The sequence below is a fragment of the Sciurus vulgaris genome, assembly GCF_902686455.1.
Source record: "Sciurus vulgaris genome assembly, chromosome: 18".
NCBI classification, from domain to species: domain Eukaryota; kingdom Metazoa; phylum Chordata; class Mammalia; order Rodentia; family Sciuridae; genus Sciurus; species Sciurus vulgaris.
Window position 1 is genome coordinate 22,820,745 of NC_136479.1, and position 9,428 is coordinate 22,830,172.

Consider the following 9,428-nt stretch of genomic DNA (forward strand, 5'->3'; position numbering starts at 1 on the left):
GATATGTTGTATCAGTGTACTCATTTACCTCTAAGTATTTTTTGATTTCCACCCTGATTTCTTCTTTTATCCATTCATCATTCAATAGCATGCTGTTTAGTGTCCAGTTGTGGAAACATCTTCTACTTTTTATTTTATCATTGATTTCTAGCTTCATTCTGTTATGATCTGATAGAATGCAGGATAGTATTTCTTTTTTTTTTTTTATTTGCTGAGAGTTGCTTTGTGGCATAACATATGGTCTATTTTAGAGAAGGATCCATGTGCTGCTGAGAAGAAAGTGTATTCATTTGATGATGGATGAAATACTCTATATATGTCCATTAAGTCTAAATCATTGATTATATTATTAAATTCTATAGTTTGTTTAGTTTTTGTTTGGAAAATCTATCAAGTGGTGACAGAGATGTGTTAAAACTCACCAGTATTATTGTGTTGTGGTCTATTTGATTCCTGTAACTGAGGAGGGTTTGTTTGATGTATGTAGACACTCCATTGTTTGGGACATATACATTTACAATTGTTATGTCTTGTTGATGTATGATTCCCTTAAGTTAGTCCCTTCTGATTAACTTTGGTTTGAAGTCTGCTGTGTCTGATATGAGGATGGAAACCCCTGCTTTTTTACGCAGTCCATGTGAGTGATGTTTTTTTCCCAACCTTTCACCTTCAGTCTGTGGATGTCTTTTGCTAGGAGGTGAGTCTCTTGAAGACAGCATGTTGTTGAGTCTTTTCTATTTTAAATCTATTCTACCAGTCTATGTCTTTTGATTGATGAGTTTAGGCCACTAACATTCAGGGTTATTATTGAGATATGATTTGTATTCCTGGTCATTTTGGTTTATTTTTGGTTTTTAACTTGACTTAGTTTCTCCTTTGGTTGACCTTTCCTTTAGTGCAGTTCCTGTTTGCTGGTTTTTATTGTTTTTTTTTTTTTTTTTAATTTCCTCCTCATGGAATATTTTGCTGAGAATGTTCTGTAGTCCAGGCTTTCTAGTTGTGAATTTTTTAAACTTTTGTTTTTCATGGATGGTTTTTATTTCATCTTCAAATCTGAAGCTTAATTTTGCTGGGTATAAAATTCTTGGTTGGGGACTGTGATTGTGGTTCATTGGTAGCATGTTCACCTAGCACACATGAGGCCGTGGGTTCGATTCTTAGCAGCACATAGAAATAAAATAAAGGCATTGTGCCCACCTACAACAAATATATATATATATAACTAAATAAATATATATATATTTATATATAGTTATGTATATATAACTAATAAATATATATAAATATATATATATATATATATATAAAAAACTAAATATATCTCAGTTGGCATCCATTTTCTTTCAGGGCTTGTTATGTGTTATTCCAGGAACTCCTAGCATTGAGTGAGGGTCTGGGTTGAGAAATCAGCTGAAATCCAAATTGATTTTCCCCTATATGAAATTCATTTTTTTTTCTCTTGTAGACTTTAAAATTCTATCCTTATTTTGTATGTTAGCCATTCTCATTATAACGTGCCTGGGTGTGGGTCTGCTGTAACTTTGTATATTTGGGGTCCTGTAAGCCTTTTGTAGTTGATTTTCCATTTCATTCTTTAGATTTGGGAAGTTTTCTGATATGATGTCATTGAAAAGATTGTGCATTCCTTTGGTTTGTATCTTTGTCTATTCTGATAAATCTTAAATTTGGTCTTTTCATGTTATCCCAGATTTCCTGTAAGTTCTGTTCATGGTTTTTAACCATCCTCTCTGTGTGGTTGACTTTATTTTTCAAGAGTATATATTCTGCCCTCATTATCTGAGGTTCTGTCTCTCAAGTGGTCTAGTATTTTGGTGATACTTTCCATTGAATTTTTAATTTGGTTTATTGTTTCCTTCATTTTGAGGATTTTGCTTGATTCATTTTTATAATTTCTGCCTCTTTATTGAAGTGATATTTTACTTCCTATATTTTCTCCCCAATACCATCTTTTTTATTTCGAAGATCAATCTAACGATGTATTTTCTAAATTCCTTCTCTGACATTTCTTCTACCATGTTGTCTATGGATTGTATTGTTGGAACATCTTGGTTTGTTTGAGGTGCTTTTTTCTCTTGGTTTTTTTTTTTTTTTTTTTCATCTAGCGGTATGGATCTGAGGCAATACAGATTCTACCCTGTAGTATTTTTTTCAAATACTTTTATTGTTTTTTTCATTACCTTATCTTTTTTTTTGAGAGTGATATTAAAAAAATTATTTCTCAAAATGTACATAGGGTAATGTCTGTCTCACTCTACCATCCTTCCCACTTCTCCACATCTCCCCTCATTCCCCTCTGTACAATCAAAAGTTCCTTCATTCTTCCCTATCCACTCCCCACTATGGATCAGCATGTGCTTATCAGAGAAAACATTTAGCCTTTGGGTTTTTTGCTACCTTGTAGTCTTATAGTGTCCCTGAAGGCTTCCAGTACCTCACCTTTGAAGACCAATATTAACAGCACCCAAAACAAACAACATACCACCCCTATTAAGGTGTTTATAGTTTTGTCACAATAAACAGAAATGAGGTGACCAATTACTGTCTATAATATAAACAGTAAGTTTGCTAAAAGAGTTTATCTTTTTTTTTTTTTTGTGCTGCTGGGGATTGAACCCAGGGTCTTGTGCATGTGAGGCAAGCACTCTACCAACCGAGCTTTAACCCCAGCCCAAGAGTTTACCATTTCAAATGATAGACAATGAGGGAACAGAAGTAGTATAAGATGTGATGTTTATGAGGGAGCAGGAGAGAAGATAGAGATAAAAATTTATAGTAAGTGCAAGGGAGGAATTAATAGAGGTTGGCTGTTAGTATGAGAGAGGTGCAAAAGAGAATCCAGGGAGACAGATAGGTGAGAGAAAAAATATATACAGATTTTTTTAAAGTAAAAAATATAAGAATACACAACAAATCTGTAATATACTATTCAGACATTCTATTCCTCAATAAATTGAGGCATAAAAAATATTTGGATTCAAAGATGGTAGAGGTGTGAGAAAGAGGGTGAAAAAAGAAAAGAAAAATAGGAAGTCCCAATGGAAAATTGAGTGATTGATTCTGTTGGCTTTCAAAAATTTTCTCAGCTTCCCTTCTTTGCTGATAGGTGGGGTTGCCTGAAGTTTGATGTTAGCTCTAGTCTAGTGGGTGCTGGACCAGTTGGGTGCGTAAACCAATGGCAAGATGTCCTCACACCTTCTTCCTGTCTTCCCACCCATTGTAGTTGGCCCTTTCATGCCTGTACACCTTAGGACTCACTGAACTGGAGAGAGCCCAGTTTTCTCCAGTTTCTTCAACCTAGAACTGCCCCTAGATTCTGGCTTTCCACAAGCTTGCCAGACCCAGACTGGACTGTGCAAACCCAGCTGTAATCTGATGGAGCTGGGTTTCAGCTTCCCCAGGCCCTGCCTTGCTGCAGTCCCAAGATCTCAATGCCCTTTCAACCTGCAGATAGACCACCAGGGATGTACACACACAAAGGAGCGACCCTATAAAGAGGCAAGCCAGAGGGCAACCACTACTACTTGGAGCAGAAAGACCTCAGGTGCAACCAGACCTGCAGGTACCCCAATACATCTCCAGGAACTGGCCTGTGTCCCAAGTCATACCCTGAGATGATGTGGTGGCAGTGGCAAACCTGCAGGCCAGAGTTGGTGTCCCAAGATGGTGGTGGCCATGTGTACCCAAACCTGTGGGTACTGGAACAATGGACTTCCAGGCAACAGCAGACAGCAGGTGATCCAATGGTGGTCTGCAGGCTAACTGCAATCAGCAGGTGAACTTTGGGGGGTAGGTGAAAGGAGGGAGATGGGCAGGCAAGAGGCAGGCAAATGGCAGATGATAGGTGGTGGTCAGCAGGTGATCTGTACTCAAAAGGCTGGCAATATGCTGGCAGACAGCGGGCAATCGCAGAGGACAAATGGGAGGTAAACCAGAGGATTGGTGAGCAGTGATGACTGCCTCAGAGAGAAACAATATTTCCTCTGCTTGAATCCTGAATCACAGAGCAACAAGGAATATAGCTTCCCTCTAGTCTGCCATCTTGGATCTCACCTCACATTAATTCTTAATACTCTTTTCACCCCCTTCCCCTACATCCAAACTTTGGTTGGTTCTATCACTACTTTTAGTTTACTAATATTCATAACATTTATGCCAGGCATGGTGGCACACATCTGTAATCCCAGTGATTCAGGAGCTTGCAGGAGGAGGATCGAAAGTTCAAGGTTAACCTTGGCAACTTGAGACACCCTGTCTCAAAAATATATATAAAAAGGGCAGGGGTATAGCTCAGTGGTAAGGTACCCTTGGGTTCAATTCCCAGTACAGAAAAAAAAAAAAAAAAAGAAAATAGAAGGAAAGAAAAAGAAAACCCAAAACAATTTATAGTGTATTCTATTATGCAATCTTTTAAAAATACTTAGTTTTTGTATTGATATTTGCATATTTTCAATAGTAACCAATGATTTAAAATTTTGACTCATCTCTTGGTTGGCTGGATTTTATCTTCAAATAGCTTTTTACAAGGAAGGATTATGCCTTTTTCATACTATTTAGAGAGGGGTCTGTTCTGTGTTATCCCTACTTCCTGAAATAACATAAAGAGATCCTTAAAACTACGGAACTACAAGAGGCAAGTGACGAGGAAATGCCTCAGTGAGAAGTTAGTGCTCAATCCTGGAGATCTGGAATCAACAAGCAAGGTTACCAAAAAGCCATATATATGTGGTGAGTGAAAATTCCAGACAAATTCTTTTTTTCTATCTTTAATTGTGATTAAAAAAAAGAAAGTGTAACATATGGTTGACAATACAGCTCAGTGATAGATCACTTGCCATGTGTGAGGCCCTGGTTCCATCCCAAGCATCCAGTATTTCAACGACAATAAAAGAAACTAACAAAAAAACCTATATAAAATTCATCATTTAAAAATGGCAACTTTAGCCAGTCATGTTGGCACACACCTGTAATCCCAGTGGCTCGAGAGGCTGAGGCAAGAGGATGGTGAGTTCAAAGCCAGCCTCAGCAACTTAGCAAGGCCCTAAGCAACTTAGAAAGACCCTATCTCTAAATAAAAAGGGCTGGGGATGTTGCTCAGTAGTTAAGCACCCCTGGGTTGAATCCCCAGTACCAAAAAAAAAAAAAAAAAAAAAGAAAAGTATTTAATTTGTTGGGATGTAGCTCAGTGGTACATATGTGCAAAGCCCTGGGTTTGAGTCCCAGTCCCAAAAAAGAAAGGACAGAAAAAAAGAAAAAAAAAAGGAAAAGAAACCCCATCCCACCCCCAAAAATATTCAATTATGTGCTTGGTTGGTAGCTCAGAGGTAGAGCACTTGCCTAGCATGATAAGGCTCTGGGTTCAATCCCTAGCACTGCAAAGAAAAAATGTACTCAATTATTATACTTCTATTCTCATCAACAGAAAATTTGTTTTGTTTTACAAATTTTTTCTTTTTTTTTTCTTTTTTTTTTTTTGTACTGGAGATTTAATCCAGGGGCACTTTACCTGAGATAGATTCCCCAGTCCACCCCCCTTTTTCATTTATTTATTTTCATTATTTTTATGTTTTCATTTATTTATTTTTATTGAACCCAGGGTGTTATGCTTGCAAGCAAGCACTCTATCAACTGAGCTATATCCCCAGCCCTTTCTTTTAAATTTTGAGACAGGGTCTCACTAAGTTGCTGAGACTGGACTCAAGACTTTTGGTCCTCCAACCTCAGCTTCCTGAATTGTTGGGATTTTAGGCATGTGCTAGTACACCTGGCTACAGATCCTAATTTTTGACTATTGTCGTGCAACACCTGAAATATTTACTATTTGGCCCTTTATAGGAAATACCTGCCAATCCCTGCTCCAGAAAATGCAAACCAATCTATAGTGACAGAAAGCAGATCAATGATTTCTAGAGGATGAGTAATTGAATATGGGCAAGTGAGAAAGATTACAAAAGGTCATAAGGAAACTTCAAGAGTGATGGATACACTCACCATTGTGATTATTGTGATGGTTTCCATGGTACACTTATATGTCAAAACATCAGATTTTGCACTTTAAATATATATAATTTATTTTAATTCTTTCAACATTTAATAATTCTGTGAGTTGATGAATTACAGTGACAGTTGAATTCAGTCTGAGTTTCTTCATGTGTGATTTTGGTGACCAATTTGCAATCAATGGAACCATGAAACTTGGAATACTTATGCTTTGTTGAACATTGACAAAACTGAAAATTTGAAGACTCAAGTTTTCTGAGGCTCCCTTGCCATCAGAAGTATTTTGCCTTCAGGAGGGTGGCAAGTTCAAAGTTCACCTCAGCAACTTAGTAAAACCCTGTCTCAAAATAAAAAATAAGTAAAAAGGTAAAAAAAAAAAAAAAAAAAAAGTACATTAATAAAAATAAATAATAATAAATAAAATGGGCAACTTTTACAATGTCCACAGCCCCTGCTTCAGGAACCCACTTAAGCGCATTGATCTTAGTCCTTAAACAGAAAGGAACATCTGTAAAAATAAATGTGATATTACCTATAATATAAAGAAGTTCAGGAAGAAATTTCTACTAGTAGTAGAAATCCAGTTACCAGTTGTGGTACATTCCTGTAATTCTAGTGACTCTGGAGGCTGAGGCAAGTTCCAGGCCAACCTAAGTAACTTAGGAAGACCCTGTCTCAAAAGAGAAGAAACCTGGCTATTGTTGACACCTTCTCCTCCAGGAACACTGACCAATAAACTCTACTGAAGCAATCAGAAGACACTTGCATAGCTGGGCATGTCACTTCTGGGATTTTTCACTAACCAGACCTATCTGGCTTTCAGGGAACTTGGGTTCTTGATGATTCCTGACCTTAAGATTGACAATCAACTTCTCACTTGAGGCATTTTCTCTTCACTTGCCTTTTATAGTTCAGTTTAAATCAGACTCCTCTCTGTTCTGTGTGGATGCTGCCAACCCATGTGACTGTGTCCCTGAAGTGGGCGCTAACCCAGAAAATGGTTGTGGCCTTCTATATGTTGCAACTAACTTCCCCTAGAACCCATAGGAAGCTGTACTAGTCATTAGAGCCATCCACAAGTTTTCCAGCTCCTCTCTTTCCAGGCATGTGGAAAGAGTTCCCATATCTGACTCCTTTGAATTAAGTATGGCTATGTGATAGGCTAATAAAATGTGTGCAGAACTGTTATGTGTCACTTTTGGGCAGAAGCTATAAAAGGTGTGTTTCACCAAATGCTCCTTCACCTCTGATGGTGACAATGGAAGTTCACATGGAGATGGAACCTTTCCCCTTGGCCTTATTTCCTGAGTGTCAAGGCACAGATTGCCCACACTGAACAACATTAGACGTGTTGTTATTGCAGCATACCCCAGCCTACCCTGATACAGAAGCTGTGAACTTCTACAGAGACCCAGAAGAGATTGAGAAGGAAGAGTAACTATTGCTAAAAAGGAACTTCAGGCAGGGGGTGGTGGTGCACACCTATAATCCCAGCTACTTGGGAGGCTGAGGCAGGAGGATAGGAAGTTTGAGACCAGCCTGGGCAACTTAGTGAGAACCTTTCTCAAAATAAAAAATTAAAGGACAAGGAATGGAGTAATTCCCTGGGCAGAAGCTTCTGAGAGCAATCTAGCAGAAGTGTCTTCTCTTCAGGTCTCTTTGGTCTGAGTGGCAGAAGAGAGATGAAGAAAGGAAAGACATCATTTGGAAAGTGTTGCAATAAGATGTGCACACTGTGCCGCCGCTGTGGCTTTAAGGCTACCATCTTCAGAAGTTGACCTGTGGCAAATGTGACTACCCTGGCAGGCACAAGAAAAATTTAACTGGAGTGCCAAGGCTAAAAAGAGACAAAACACCTTTCGGAATGAGGCACCTAAAAATTGTCTAATACAGATTCAGGCATGGATTCCCTAAAGGAACAACTTTTAAACCCAAGAGGGCAGCTGTTGCAGCATCCAGTTCACCAGGAGAGTTTCAACCATTAGCCACTCAATAAATCAATAAACGTTCCGGGGGAGATAGCTCAGTCGGTAGAGCACTTGCCTTGTAAACACAAGGCCCTGGGTTCGATCCCCAGCACCAAAAAAATAAATAAATAAATAAATAAATAAATAAATAAATGTATGTATGTTCTGGTTTTCAAAAGTGCTTTAAAAAAAAAAAAAAAAAAAGGTCTAGGGATGTAGCTGTGATAGAATGACCCTAGGTTCAATGCCCAGTACTGGAAAAAAAAAGGAACCGGGCCACTCCGTCTTCTGAATTCAATGCATGCATTTCCAAGGTAGCAGTTTTGAAAGAAGGCAGGTGTCCTCCTTTTAGCAGCTTCTGCCTGAAGACTGGAAGGCATGACCTGTTTCTGAAACGGATCTTCAGCCCCTCCACCCTATGTGATTTCCTATGTGGTTTCACAAAGGAAACCACCATTATCAAATGGCCTTAGCCATCCTTCAAAAGGTTAAGACCAAACACATAAGTAAGACAGAGAACATCATTTTTGTTATTTTGCGGTACTGGAGATTGAACTCAGGAGCACTTACCACCGAGCTATATCCCCAGTCCTTTTTCTTTTTTGAGACAAAGTCTCGCTAATTTGCTGAGGCTGGCCTTGAATTTGCAATCCTTCTGCCTCAGCTTCCCAAGTCACTAGGACTACATTTTTGTACAAAGGAAAAAGGACTTATTGGTTCTATGTTCCCTGCATTCACTTATGTTTAAGGTCTGGCTGTTGTCTTTATATTTTATTTTATTGTACTGGGAATTGAACCCAGGAGCACTTTACCACTGAGCTACACTCCCCAGCCCTTTTTGAGATAGGGTCTTGTTAATTGCTTACAGCCTAAGTTGGGGAGGCTGTCCTTGAACCTGTGATCTTTCTGCCCATAGGCATGCACCATTTTTCCAGGCTGTTTTGTCTTTATATTTTAATATAAATGTGGCTAGATTATAGTATGTTCAACTTGTTTTAAGTATACAAATAATATCTGCTCATGGTAAAATTTCACTTATGAAGGAAAATTTTTTTTTTTTTTTTCAGTACTGGGGATGGAACCCAGGGCCTCACACATGCTTAGATAAATGATCTATTACTGAGCTTCACCCTCAGCCTTTCCTGTATCTTTATATGCAACCTCACTGTCACCTTCTACCCACCCAGCTGTGGGTGTAGGCACAGTGCCCAGCTGCTATATACAGTATAAAAATTGGTCTTTGGCATCAATAGGTTTATTCTGGTGGTCTCCATTGATAGGAGTGGGCCCCACAATGATTATGCTAGGTCTCAAGTAAGCTGGGAGAAGACTGGAGGAAATTAGGGGTAGCCACTGCTCAGTTACAGCTAGATTTCAGGATTTTTCAAGAGAAACTAGAAATCCATTTTTTTTTTTTTTTTTTAATTTTTTGCGGTGCTGGGG

At 38.5% G+C, this 9,428-nt stretch overlaps 1 pseudogene across 1 annotated transcript; it reads left to right on the forward strand.

Annotated features, from left to right (window-relative positions):
* The first annotated feature begins 6,449 nt into the window (after positions 1 to 6,449).
* Positions 6,450 to 8,014, forward strand: LOC306649539 (large ribosomal subunit protein eL37-like; annotated as a pseudogene). The gene has a single exon. The product of its transcript is annotated as a large ribosomal subunit protein eL37-like (transcript).
* The last annotated feature ends 1,414 nt before the right edge of the window (positions 8,015 to 9,428 follow it).